Source organism: Ptiloglossa arizonensis, chromosome 1, assembly GCF_051014685.1.
Source record: "Ptiloglossa arizonensis isolate GNS036 chromosome 1, iyPtiAriz1_principal, whole genome shotgun sequence".
Taxonomy (NCBI): domain Eukaryota; kingdom Metazoa; phylum Arthropoda; class Insecta; order Hymenoptera; family Colletidae; genus Ptiloglossa; species Ptiloglossa arizonensis.
The window spans coordinates 32,611,073-32,626,540 of record NC_135048.1 but is presented as its reverse complement, the minus strand read 5'-3'; positions in this window follow the sequence as shown (position 1 = coordinate 32,626,540).

Here is a 15,468-nt window from a genome sequence, read left to right as displayed (position 1 = left end):
GATATTTTAAGCCATTATTTATACTAGGACATTGTTAATAATTGTTTAATCTACGGTTATACGGCGGTTGTTAATAATTATGATAAATAAACATTGAGATATTGCGAAATCTCCGCAGACAAACGGTTTCTGTGAATGTTTATTCATTTCCGTGATTGTTACTAACATTTACACATTTTCCCAATATTAATCGAACAATGTGCATCCTACTTATGCATTACAAATGACTAAGTAACTTGTAAAAATTGATTTTCATTGAGATTCGAAGTAAAAATATGTTTCCTAAAGTTTTAAAGCATGGAAAGTAATAATTGTCTATTTGGTACATTAATTTAACATTTGTTTAATTCTTATAAATTAAACAATACGCGTAGAAGTTGTATTTTTTAGTTGAAAGCGCCTAAATTCAATTAATCGCTTTTTTAGATAGAAAAATCACCGCGATGAACGATTGTGTATCGATAATCGATATGTGTAGCCTTGACAATGTCGGTTGGACCTCAATGGAAACAATGAAAAATTCTATGGCGAACGAAGAATACTTCTACGAAATGATATTTTAAACCATTATTTATACCAGGGCATTATTAATAATGGTTTAAAGTATGGTCCTATGACAGTTGTCATTTATCATAATAAATAAATATCAAGTTATTCTGAAATCTGCAAAGGCGAATGATTTCAGTGATTGTTCGTTCCTCTACGCGATTGTTATTAACATTTACCCATGTGCCGAATATTAATGTTACAGTATGCATCTCGTTTATGCATTAGAAACGATTAATTAAACTTCAGAAATTAATTTTGATCGAGATTCGAAGTAAAAACATGTTTCTTCAGGCTTCAAAGTATTCATTGTCTATTAGATACATTAATTTAACATTTGTTTAATTATTATAATGTGCACAATACGCGTAGAAGTTGTTCTTTTTACTTAAAAAAGTCGAAATTCATTTATTTATTTTTCTAGATAGAAAAATCATCGTAAAGAATATTTGTAAATCGATAATAAATACGTGTAGCCTTGACAGTACCCATTGGACCTCGACGAAAACTTCTTTCGCAAATAAAGAATATTTCAATAAAATATTTTAACAGAAACCGTTCATCTTCCCAGATTGCGCAATATCTTGATGTTTATTTATCATAATCAATAACAATCGTCGTAGGACCATAGTTTGAACAATTATTAACAATGTCCTAGTATAAATAATGGCTTAAAATATCAATTTGTTCAACTATTCTTCGTTCGAGATGGAATTTTTCATTGAACTCCAACCGACATTGTCAAGGCTAAACATATCGATTATCGATTTACAAATATTCTTCACCATGATTTTTCGATCTAGAAAAGTAATTAATTGAATTTCGACTCTTTTAAATAAAAAGAGCAACTTCTCCGTATGTTGTGTACATTATAATAATTAAATAAATGTTAAATGAATGTACCAAATAGACAATTATTACTTTCCATGCTTTAAAACTTTACGAAACACTTTTTACTTCGAATCTCGATCAAAATCAATTTCTATAAGTTACTTAATCATTTGTAATGGATAAATAGGATGCACATTGTTCGATTAATATTGGGAAAATGCGTTAATGTTAGTAACAATCGTGGAAATGAATAAACATTCACAGAAACTGTTCGTTTGCGCAGATTTCGCAATATCTCGATGTTTATTTATCATAATTATTAACAACCGTCGTAGGACGATAGTTTAAACAATTATTAACAATGCCCTAGTATAAATAATGGCTTAAAATATTATTTCGTTGAAATATTCTTTGTTCACGATGGAATTGTTATGATTGAGGTCCAACCGACATTGTCAAGGCTATACATATCGATTATCGATTCATAAGTATTCATCACGATTATTTTTCTATCTAGAAAAGCGATTAATTGAATTTCGGCACTTTTAAGTAAAAAATACAACTTTTACACGTATTGTGCAAATTATAAGAATTAAATAAATGTTAAATTAATGTACCAAATCGACAATTATTACATTCCATGCTTTAAAACATTACGAAACACGTTTTTACTTCGAATCTCGATCAAAATCAATTTCTATAAGTCACTTAATCATTTGTAATGCATAAATAAGATGCACATTGTTCGATTAATATTGGAAAAATGCGTAAATATTAATAACATTCGCGAAAATGAACAAACATTCACCGAAACCGTACGCCTTCGCAGATTTCGCAATATCTTGACGTTTATTTATCATAATTATTAACAACCGTCTTTGGACCCTAGATTAAACAATTATTAACAATGTTCCGATGTAAATAATGGCTAAAAAGCCATCAATTTGTTGAAAAATTCGTTAGTTGTTGCAAAGACAATGGAAGTTACCGTGCGATAAAATAAATGAATATTTCTTTACATATCAAAATTATAGTTTGTATGTATGCAAATATATTCTGAACGCGCAATTACACATTCCTGTAACGTCGTAATTACATGGGTTGCCATCTATTGTACAATGGGTTGAACTACACTTAAGGGGTGAAAACACCTGGCGGAGAAACGCTCAAGTTTGTCGAAGAATTGTTCTGACCTTCATCAATAGATGGCTCCACAAGCATTATCTACCGACATTACAGAGTTTATGTGCATGCAAATATCCAAACATTTGTTACGTGGGTTGCCATCTATTGTAGAACGGGTTGAACTACACTTAAGAAGTGAAAACACCTGGCGGAGAAACGCTCAAGTTTGTCGAAGAATTGTTCCGACTTTCATCAACAGATGGCTCCACAAACATTATATACCGACATTACAGATAAGAATCTGCTTTCAAATGACATTCCCTGCCGTGCGATAAAATAAATAAATGTTTCTGTACAAGCTATTGTATGAATCATCTTTCGAATAAATGTAAAATTAAACGGAATCAGCATAATGTTATTTCCCTGCATTCTAGCGTTCCCTCATACATTAAAAAAAATCTTTAATATCTCGAAATCAAGATTACACATATCGATTACCGACTCACAAGTATTTATCATGACAATTTTTCTATCTAGAGAACCGATAAATTGAATTTTCGCACTTTTGAGTAAAAAATACAACTTCTACGCGTATTGTGTAAATTGTAAGAATTGAACAAATGTTATACTAATCGACCAAATAGCCATGTGTAACGTTATCAACGTTACACGTATCGATTATCGAATTAGAAATATTCTTCACGACGATTTTTCTATGTAGAAAAGTGATTTATTGAATTTCCACTCTTTTAAGTAAAAAGAACAACTTCTACGCGTATTGTATAAATTATAATAATTCAACAAATGTTAAATTAATGTATCTAATAGACAAGTAATACTTTCCACAATTTAAAGCTTTAAGAAACATGTTTTTACTTTAAGTTTTAAGTCATGGAAAGTAGTAATTGGCTATTTGATACATTAATTTAACATTTGTTCAATTCTTACAATTTACACAATACGCGTAGAAGTTGTATTTTTTACTCAAAAGTGCGAAAATTCAATTTATCGGTTCTCTAGATAGAAAAATTGTCATGATAAATACTTGTGAGTCGGTAATCGATATGTGTAATCTTGATTTCGAGATATTAAAGATTTTTTTTAATGTATGAGGGAACGCTAGAATGCAGGGAAATGACATTATGCTGATTCCGTTTAATTTTACATTTATTCGAAAGATGATTCATGCAATAGTTTGTACAGAAACATTTATTTATTTTATCGCACGGCAGGGAATGTCATTTGAAAGCAGATTCTTATCTGTAATGTCGGTATATAATGTTTGTGGAGCCACCTATCGATGAAAGTTGGAACAATTCTTCGACAAACTTGAGCGTTTCTCCGCCAGGTGTTTTCACCCCTTAAGTGTAGTTCAACCCGTTCTACAATAGATGGCAACCCACGTAAGAAATGTTTGGATATTTGCATGCACATAAACTCTGTAATGTCGGTAGATAATGCTTGTGGAGCCATCTATTGATGAAGGTCCGAACAATTCTTCGACAAACTTGAGCGTTTCTCCGCCAGGTGTTTTCACCCCTTAAGTGTAGTTCAACCTGTTCTACAATAGATGGCAACCCATGTAATTACCGCGTTACATATAATTTATCGAGGCAAATATTCATTTAGTTTATCGCACTGTTACTTCTATTGTCTTTGTTCGATCTAACGAATATTCCAAGAAATTGATGGCTTTTAAGCCATTATTTATACTAGGACATTGTTAATAATTGTTTAAACTATCGTCTTACGATGGTTGTTAATAATTATGATGAATAAACATCAAGATATTGCGAAATCTACGAAGGTAAACGGTTTTAGTGAATGTTTGTTCATTTCCGCGATTGTTATTAACATTTACGCATTTTCCCAATATTAATCGAAGAATGTGCATCCTATTTATGCATTACACATGATTAAGTAATTTATAGAAATTGATTTTGATCGAGATTCGAAGTAAAAAGTGTTTCGTAAAGTTTTAAATCATGGAAAGTAATAATTGTCTATTTGGTACATTAATTTAACATTTGTTTAATTCTTATAAATTACACAATACGCGTAGAAGTTGTATTTTTTACTTCAAAGCGCCGAAATTCAATTAATTGCTTTTTTAGATAGAAAAATTACCGCGATGAACGTTTGTGTATTGATAATCGATATGTGTAGCCTTGACAATGTCGGTTGGACCTCAATGCAAACAATGAAAAATTTTATGGCGAACGAAGAATACTTCTACGAAATGATATTTTAACCCATTATTTATACCAGGGCATTATTAATAATTGTTTAAAGTATGGTCCTATGACAGTTGTCATTTATCATAATAAATAAATATCAAGTTATTCTGAAATCTGCAAAGGCGAATGATTTCAGTGATTGTTCGTTCCTCTACGCGATTGTTATTAACATTTACCCATGTGTGGAATATTAATGTTACAGTATGCATCTCGTTTATGCATTAGAAACGATTAATAAAATTTCAGAAATTAATTTTGATCGAGATTCGAAGTAAAAACATGTTTCTTAAGGCTTCAAAGTATTAATTGTCTATTAGATACATTAATTTAACATTTGTTTAACTATTATAATGTGTACAATATGCGTAAAAGTTGTTCTTTTTACTTAAAAGAGTCGAAATTCAATTATTCATTTTTCTAGATCGAAAAATCATCGTGAAGAATATTTGTAAATTGATAATAGATACGTGCAGCCTTGACAGTGTTCATTGGACCTCGACGAAAACTTCTTTCGCAAATAAAGAATATTTCAATAAAATATTTTAACAGAAACCGTTCATCTTCCCGGATTGCGCAATATCTTGATGTTTATTTATCATAATCATTAACAATCGTCGTAGGACCATAGTTTGAACAATTATTAACAATGTCCTAGTATAAATAATGGCTTAAAATATAAATTTATTGAAATATTCTTTGTTCGCGATGGAATTTTTCATTGAGCTCCAACCGACATTGTCAAGGCTAAACATATCGATTATCGATTTACAAATATTCTTCACGATGATTTTTCGATCTAGAAAAGTAATTAATTGAATTTCGGCTGTTTTAAATAAAAAGAGCAACTTCTAGGCGTGTTGTGTACATTATAATAATTAAACAAATGTTAAATGAATGTACCAAATAGACAATTATTACTTTCCACGCTTTAAAACATTACGAAACACGTTTTTACTTCGAATCTCGATCAAAATCATTTTCTATAAGTTACTTAATCACATGTAATGCATAAATAAGATGCACACTGTTCGATTAATACTGAGAACATGCGTAAATGTTAGTAACAATCGCGGAAATAAAAAAACATTCACAGAAACCGTTCGTCTGCGCAGATTTCGCAATATCTCGATGTTTATTTATCATAATTATTAACAACCGTCGTAGGACCGTAGATTAAACAATTATTAACAATGTCCTAGTATAAATATGGCTTAAAATATAAATTTATTGAAATATTCTTTGTTCGCGATGGAATTTTTCATTGAACTCCAACCGACATTGTCAAGGCTAATCATATCGATTATCGATTTACAAATATTCTTCACGATGATTTTTCGATCTAGAAAAGTGATTAATTGAATTTCCACTGTTTTAAGTAAAAAGAACTACTTCTACGAATATTGTCTACATTATACAAATGAAAGAAATATTAAATTAATATATCTAATAAAGAATTATTACTTTCCGTGCTTTAAAACATTAACAAACACGTCAGACACTATCTTTTACTTCTTAAAATTAATTTCTATAGGCAAATCGATTATTTATAATCCATAAACAAGATGCATATTGTAACATTAATATTCGGCACATGGATAAATGTTATTAACAATCGCGTGGAGGAACAAACAATCACAGAAACCGTTTATTTTCTCAGATTTCGCAATATCCTGATGTTTATTTATCATAATTATTAACAACCGTTGTCGGACCATAGTTTTAATAATTGTTCACAATATCATAGTATAGATAATAGCTTAAAACCCATGAATTTGTTAAAATATTCGGTTAGATCGAACAAAGACAATCGAAGTAGGGGTAAGTGACCTTCTGGGGGGTATAAGTAAGGCCGCCGGTTAACGAAAGTTTCATTTCAGAGGGAGCCTCCGAGCTGGACGGATCTCTCCATTTTAGGTTCCTGGACCCTCCATGGACTACCTTGGACAATGGTTGACCCCTCGGTAACCGGTACTGACTTCTGATAGGCAGTGGTCAGTACTGGCGACCATTCTCCAATTTTGTTTTTTTAATTTTTTTTCAGCTTCGTTTATTTAATTTCTTTCAGCGTATCTATATTTATTTTCCGATTTTAATTTGCATTTGACTTTTCATTTTTATTTTTCTATTACGTCTTCATTTAATTTCTATGTTACTGCACGATTGTACTTAATTATTAATCCACACATACTGCGTTAACTTCCTTAATATTTCTTACGAATTTAATTTAGCTACATTAGGTAGGTACATCGAAAAACCAAGAACCAAGAACGAAGATCGAAGAGGACACCTTCGTCGCAACCACCGTGGGATCTTTAGCTAAGCTTAGAGTAAGTTAGTTTTAAGGCCATCGTGTACAAATATCTGTCATCTGCCGAGCAATTACCAATCTTTAGCTTATTTTTGCTCGCTTCCTCGTTCCACAATCCGGCCACCTCTGCTTGTTGCATAAGCAAGTGACCGGCCGTGTAGGTGGTCCGAACGGTCGATCGTCGTCTCTCCAGGTGTGTCCGCTTCTCGGGAGAACATGAAGTGAACACAGGGGCAGGTATCCATGCCGGTCCCTGCGGAAGCCTCCAGAATAAGACCCTCTCGTCGTAAAGCTTCAACAGTCGGGTCCACGGTCTGCGTGTGCTGACACGGAGTTGAGAGAAACGGGGCACTCCTCCTCTGAGGAGGAGTGGAGGCGTCGCGCATTTCACTCGACAATCGGGCCCAACGAGGGGAAACGGGATCGACCTAGTAGGACCAACTGCACGGTACGCGTCGCGTCTTTCCCAATTTTGCCTAATTTTTCCATAATGTAATTGCTCGGCAGAACTAAACCAGGAGATGGAAGGAACTTCGATTCCTTCCATCTCCTCGGTTTGGTAACTTCGTTTGTATTGCGCGTCGAGGGAGATCGATGGAACTTTGATTCCATCTATCTCTCTCCGGGTCTCCGCTCGCAGCAACCTCCACGTGGTGAGACCTGGTAATCGGTATCACTCGCGACGAACGATAGTTCTTCGTCGCGGGTGGTACCGAGCTAATCGGCTGCGAACTTAGAATAGTTACTTAACATTTACGAAGAAATACGAGATTGTAACGTAGAACATTTTTGTAATGCGTTCGAAAGTCTCTATATTTTAACGATTCTGATAAGTTAATTTCGAGTAGCACGAAAAGCTTCCTTTCTTCCCCTTCGTTGCTCCCATTTCTTTAAACCGAACTCACTGAATTGTGAGTCAAAGAAAGGGACACGAAAGTTCCAAATGTTATTCGATTTTTCCCCCCTTACAATGTAACGTACGTATTACGGACTGGGAATTTATGAATAAGTGGAACTTATGATTTAACAAGGAAATCCTGCCGTGAATGTTTTCGTTGGATATAAGAGTATATGAAAGCTTGAATACTTCAATGAAATCTAAAAATTTATAGATTTCAATAAATTCATTCGTTTCAAAAAATTATTTCATTCTTCGTGCTTCCATTAATAAGATTTTAAAGTGGTATACGAGAAGTGACTACTAAAATATTCCGTGTTTTCGAAATTTTTCTATTCTCATGTATTGGATCGTTCGGAAAGTGATTTCGTTTTCCAAAATGGAGAATATATAATTTAATAAAATGTTTATACGCTCTAAAAAAATCGTGTTTCATTTTTACAAAAAAAAAAACGAAATGACTCTTCGAACAACCTAATATTTTAACATAAAGCATTAGGAGTGGGTTAATCGTTCCGAGAGTGCTCGGTTAATAGAAGTGCAGGAGAGGTTAGGGTTGAATGTTCTACCTTTTCGACATCTACGGACTCTGGTGGTCACACCGAGAACAATTCCCAAAGTCGCGGTTCCTGTACATAGAGTATACTGCAAGATCACCAATTTTTTACCTGCTCGGTACTTCAGTTCATGAGATACGAATGTTTATAACACGTCGAGTCTATCTTACACGATATAATTTTGCTCGCGAATAGTGTATCTAGTGTCGCTACGGTAGATCTCTCCGTTATTCGACTATCGTTCCATAGCTTACCATGCTACTCGTCAGAGGGCAATTCTCGAGTTGCAGGATTCGAATCGAGTTTCCATGGCGGGACAGTGTGGGAAGTAAAGAAAAAAAAAATTCTCGACGTAGAAACATCTCTGTGTAACGAAATATTTTTGAAACAAGAAGAAATTTCATCCACGACTATCGTAATCTTAACGATTCCGTATCGTGGGCATTCTTACATTTGTATTATATTATTTAACGTTTACCTGTCCGGATACGGGACGCTGAGGATACTCCAAAAAGGGGGACTAACCCTGCCCGGTGAGAAGTCAAAGGCCAACCGGCTCCACGTTTTGTGGATCGAGTTTATTGCTCTTAAGTAGACACTGGCTTTTATACACAAAGGGATGCTGCGGTATCCCCCTTTCGGTGGACCAGCTTTCTGTCAGCGGAAATTGACCGAGAAGATTTTAGAATGAGAGTCAAAGGCTAACTCGATGCATTTTGCGGTCTGACTACGTACACAATGGACTGGACACTGGCCATTGTTGGACAATGGCGACAGCATCCCTTTCCGGATGGACCAGTTTTCCAACAGTACGCGATCCGCGGACGTGCCCGTATACCAAGGGCAGGACCTCGCCACGCGAGCAAACAGGTTTCCTCCGAAGGGACCAGACTCTCCCGACGAACGAAAATGGATCGTGATCCAGATCAGGTGGAAAACTGGTCCATCGTTCGAAGACCCTTTAGAAAATGGGAGCGAGTCGTCCACGTGCTGACTCGACCGATCAAAGATCAGGGATCAGAGCGAAGAAAAGCAGCGGTCAGGTACGCGATTCCGCTAACGAGAACAGGTTGCTTTAGACTTTAAGTAGACCGGGAATTTGAATAGAGAATTTCGCGATGATCCCCGTTCGTCGACGAACGAACAGGCGATGGTCGGGTCGGTGATTCTCGAGTGTTAAACATCGAACCGAGTGTTTTCTAAATCCGATCAAACGGAATCGATCCTCAAAGGAACGCCCGAAACTTTAGAAATCGGTCCCAACCCCTTCACGTTCCACGTTATTGTCTTGAAGTCCCTTCTCTTGGGCTCGTAGCGAGCTGTCCGGTTCGATTTCCGCGGACTTGTCCCGGAGAAAATTCTCGTCGGTCTCTGAAAAAAAAAAGAAGAGAGGAAGAAGGGGGGCTCGAAGCAAAGGACAAAGGAGCCCGAGCACTCGATCAAAAGTGAAATAAAAAAAAAGAAAAGAGAGAGAGAGAGAGAGAGAGAGAGAGAGAGTGAAAAAGAAAAAGCAAACGAAAAATAAAGGCCGTTGACGGTGTGTGTCACACGAGACGCCGAAACCAGCCCACATTGGCCACTTCTTTCATCCGTCCATCATTCGCTGCCCTTCCAAAGAAGACGTCTCCGTTGAAAGAGGACATTTGCGTTTCCGTGCTCGTACCAGTCATTGTACGCTTTTATCGGCCGTTTCGCGTTCAGTTCTACCGGGGATTTCGTGCTCGTCGCGGGGAATACTTGAAAAGGGAGCAGCCAACAATAATTGACTGCTTTATTCCGGATTCCGGGCTGATCGTCGCGTCGATACGTAATCGCTGTAACCGTCGATACGTGACCGCCGCGAGTAAACTAATCGACCGATCCGCGAACACGCGTCACGCGATACGCGGCTCTCGGAGATCGCCACGATTTTAGAGTTGCGAAATTTTTGAAAAAATCTTTTCAATGAGGGACGAACGGGTGTACTTAGTGTACGGTGTTCGTTGAGTGGAAATTGGAATTCGAGTCAGGGGAATGAAATGTTTTAGAGTTTCTTGAACTATGATACCTGGGGAAATAATTTCGTTCGAATTATTTTCTTCGGAGAAATAATTAGCGTTGCTAGATTTTTGCGCGCTCTGGGGTGCAGGTTAATATTAATAAGTGTTAAAAAAATTTTAATTTTTGTATTATGGATCAATTGATTTCAAGTAAGTATTAAGGATCGATATAAATTTAAACAAAATAAAATTCCAAATTTCTGTATTAAGGATCGATCGATTTCAAGTAAGTATTAAGGATCGATCGATTTCAAATAAGTATTAAGGATCGATACAAATTTAAACAAAAAAAATTTCAAATTTCTGTTTTAACAGGCTAATCATTGTGGAGAGGAGTGTGCGTGTAATGAGTGTGATATAGGGTGTGGGCATAGTATAGTATCTGTATGATACGGTTTGAGGGAGATCGAAAGTGTATAACAAGTATCAAGAGAGAGTGTCTAGAGAACTGTTTCTAAGAAAGAGAGAGACTTTCATGCGACTAATTTGTTCTCATTTTATAATATATCATTTTATTTCTTGGTGTTTGCAATGCAATCTTTGTTAGTCGAGGGTGGTTGTTAAATTTATTCACTCGCCTAATTACCGTTGGAAATATATAATTTATCGTGGAAAAAATTTCTCTCTTGTCCTGAAAACTCAGGTGCGTTCTTCTCAGATTCGTACAGTACAGAGATCGAAAAATGAGTGTATAATAAATAATGTAAGAGAGAGTGTCTGGAGAGTTGTTCCTAAGAGAAAGAGAGAGAGAGAGAGAAAGAGAAAAAATAATATGCGAGCAATTTATTCTCATTTTATATAATTTTATTTCCTTCTGTTTGCAATGTAATCTTTATCAGTCAAGGGTGGCTGTTAAATTGATCCACTCGTCTAATTATCGTCCGAAACATAATTTATCATGGAAAAGATTTCTCTCGTCTCGATAGCTCGAGTGCATTCTTCTCAGATTCGTACAGTACAGAAATTGGAAAAGGAGTGTATAATGAATAGTGTCCAGAGAGCTGTTCCTAAGAGAGAGAAAGAGAGATTTCTACGCAAACAATCTTGCGTTTTCATTTTACATAATTTTATTTTTTTCTATTTGCAATGCAATTCTTTATCAATCGAGAGTGGTTGTTAAATTGATCCACTCGTCTAATTATCATCCGAAACATAATTTACCTCGAAAAATATTTCTCTCTCGTCCCGATAGCTCGGATGCATTCTTCTCAGATTCGTACAGTACAGAAATTGAGAAAGGGGTGTATAATAAATAATGTAAGAGAGAGTATCTAGAGAGTATCTAGAGAGTATCTAGAGAGTTGTTCCTAAGAAAGAGAACAAGAGATTTTCACGTGAGTAATCTATTCTCACTTTATATAATTTTATTTCCTTCTATTTGCAATGCAATCATTTATCAATCGAGAGTGGTTGTTAAATTGATCCACTCGCTTAATTATCATCCGAAACATATCTCTATAGAGATATAGTACATATTATATCTCGAAAAATATTTCTCTTTCGTCCCGATAGCTCGAATGCGTTCTTCTGAGGTCCGTACAGTACACGATCGCGCGTAGGAGCGAGGAGACCGACTTCCCGGTATTTGGTCGTATCGGTGCGCGCTGTATTGCCAAGACACCCCGTATATAGGGAGGGCGTATTTGTTTTACTGCCTGGCTGCTGGCATTGGTTGAGAACGTGCTCCGCATTCTTGAAATCGTGCCACCCTTGTTACGGCATAGACTCTCCACTGCTACCCCCTCGGTACTCACCCGGCCCGCACCCCCTCCCCCCCTCCTCTCGCCGCCAAACACCCCGCCATCAACCTGGCTCTCTTCTTTGCTGGCGCTAGCACCACCGACATCGACGAGAAGGATCGTCATCCTTCTCCCTTCTAAACCCAAACCCCCCTCGATCTTGGCGGCCATAAAAATTCTTGACTCCCGTGTAATGGTCACGCGGCGAGGAGCCGAACGAACACCACCATACGTGTTCGCCATATTTTTGAATAAAGCGGAGGGTATCGCGCGCCGATGACCGTGGATTGTCGTCGAAACGGGGTTGAATCGTTCCTCGAGTTATTACGCGTTTGCTTACTCGTGCATTCGTCGACTATACAGGGTGAGTCGTCTTATACGATCGTGTAGATGATTTACCACGTACAGAGACGTCGTTCGAGTAACTCTTGAAGATTAAATCTCGGATTAGCTCTTAGAATCGGATATATCCAATAGTCGGTGAATTCTTTAATTTTCGGAAGTTTCCTTTTTTTTTCATTTTTACGGAAAAAATAAATGTGAACAAATAACGCGTAGAGTTTATTCACCTTGACGAGAGTTTCCTATGTTCTCTACGTGCAAGTAATTTCGAACGATGAATTCTTGGAGAAGTTTTAAACATCGAATTCGTAGCATTGCTTCTCCGATTTCTGAACTGACCAGATTTGTCCATTTTTGGAACGTTGGAAATAAAACGCAAAATTAATTCGAATTATAGAATCGACGGTAGTCGAAAAGTTTGCAAGTACCCCATTCGTTATCCAGCGCTTTAAGGAAAGATTTTTGGAACCGCTGGCAAATCACCAACGCCCCCTTTTTGCGATTCGTATCGCTTTCGGTGTCCACTCTTCGCCGCCGTGGTTTGCAAAAAGGGCGAATAAATCTTTCCGCGAGTTAATCGTCGAGCAGGCACATTTTTCACCGTCTCGGGTAATCGTAAAATTCTTATCTTTTTCACGGCGGCGCTGGCGTTCACCCTCGAAACAATACGGTGTATCTGATACTTGGATGCACGTGGAGGGGGTAGTGGGGGAGGGGGTGGGTTATCACACGGTGGACTCGCGTTCTTGTCTTCGTCGTCGAGAATCGTGAAATTGGGGAGACGGTGAAAATATTAGAGCGGAGAGAGAGAGAAAGAATGGGAGTGAATGAGAGAAAGAGAGTGAAATAGAGAAAGATAGAGCAAATGAGAAAGATAATGAAATAGTGAAAGGTAGAGCAAGAAAGAAAAATAGTGAGATAGAGAAAGATAGAGTAAAAAGAAAGATAATGAAATAGAGAAAGGTAGACTAAGAAAGAAAAATAGTGGGATAGAACAAAATAGAGCAAAAAATAAAGATAGTGAGATAGAGGAAAATAGAGCAAGAAAGAAAAATAGTGAGACAGAGCAAAATAGAGCAAAACAGAAAGATAAAGATAGAGGAAAATAGAGCAAGAAAGACAAATAGTGAGATAGAGCAAAATAGAGCAAAAATAAAGATAGTGAGATAGAGAAAAATAGAGCAAGAAAGAAAAATAGTGAGATAGAGTAAAATAGAGCTAAAAAAGAAAGATAGTGAAATAGAAAAAGGTAGAGCAAGCAAGAAAAATAGTGAGATAGAGCAAAGTAAAGCAAACAAGAAAAATAGCGAGGTAGAGCAAAATAGAGCAAAAAAGAAAGATAAAGATAGAGAAAAATAGAGCAAGAAGGAAAAATAGTGAGATAGAGCAAAATAGAGCAAAAAAGAAAGATAGTAAGATAGAGAAAAATAGAGCAAGAAAGAAAAAATAGTGAGATGGTGCAAAATAAAGCAAAAGAGAAAAATAGAGAAAAATAGAGCAAGAAAGAAATAAAAAGATAGTGAGATGAGCGCGAAAGAGTAGAAACGTAAGAGTCCAGTACTCCGTCGATCCTAATTTACGGCCAGGATTCTGGGCGTTTATGTCTTTCCGATAAGGCAGATGCATCACGCAGATGCTGTACCTGCGCCGATGGATCTTCGTCTTCGTTCTTCGTTTCGTCGTTTGACGAGCATCTTCCTCTCGGAGGGAACGATACGATAACCTACGAAACGACTGTCTCGAGATCGATCTTTTCTATCCATGTTGACCACCACGATGGTCATTTCTGGGTATTCGACGATCGTTCTGTGACCTATCCTATCGATAATTACGTAGCCTATTCAAAGAGGATGGTCGTACATACGCGTCATCTTGGAGACTCCCATCATGGTCGACTGACGTACTTTTTCGAAGCAGCAATTTTCCGATTCGAGTGACATACTTTTTCCAAGTAGTAATTTTCTGATTCGAGTGACATACTTTCTCCAAGTAGTAATTTTCTGATTCGAATGACGTACTTTTTCCAAACGTACGTACGCCTATTTTTACACTTAGAAGTTACTAAAAAAAGACGCGAGAACGTCTTCTACGACAGTGTCTTCCAACCCATGTGACACACGTGTGTCACGGACAATATTTGATTACATTATTGGTTAAAATTGTCGTTGGGTAACGCGAGCATTTGATTTCCTCTGAATAATTTTCTACGTTCGATGAACAATCAACCAACGAATCCTCACTCTTCTCTAGTTTATATTTACATTTTAGCGCATTTATCGTTTATTACGAAATACTGGCGACATTTCCTCCGTAACGAACGGGACGATTGTTACGCAAGCGTTGAAAAACCGAGAGCGTTATGTAAATGGTTTTAAATAAAATTTTACCGCGACAAAGTGGATTGGATAATACTTACGTAGCTCCCGATCCAAATGTCATCGAAATCGCTTTAACGTATCGAAATCCGCCGCGAATTTTACTCGCAACATTGCACAGTCCCCCGAGATCGTAATAAATTTCATTCCAATTTCCCATCGATCGGTCAACGGTCACGATAATATTTGTTTAAGGGACAGACGACCGGAGATTCGATAAAATTGGAAATTTCGGCTTTTTTCCGTTCACGAGAGGGGTGTTAAATTCCCTGTGAGATTCGATTGGTCGACGGTCCGTGGCGGGTACAGATTTCCGGTCCGGAAGAACCAGCAAGATGGGTTTGTTCATGGTTTTTCGTCGTCGCGACACTCTCCCTTCTCTTTATCTTTCCTTTCGCGAAAATTGAACGTTTTCTCGCCAATCGTGAGACCGAATCCCAACGACCAGTTACCATCACGATATATATATAT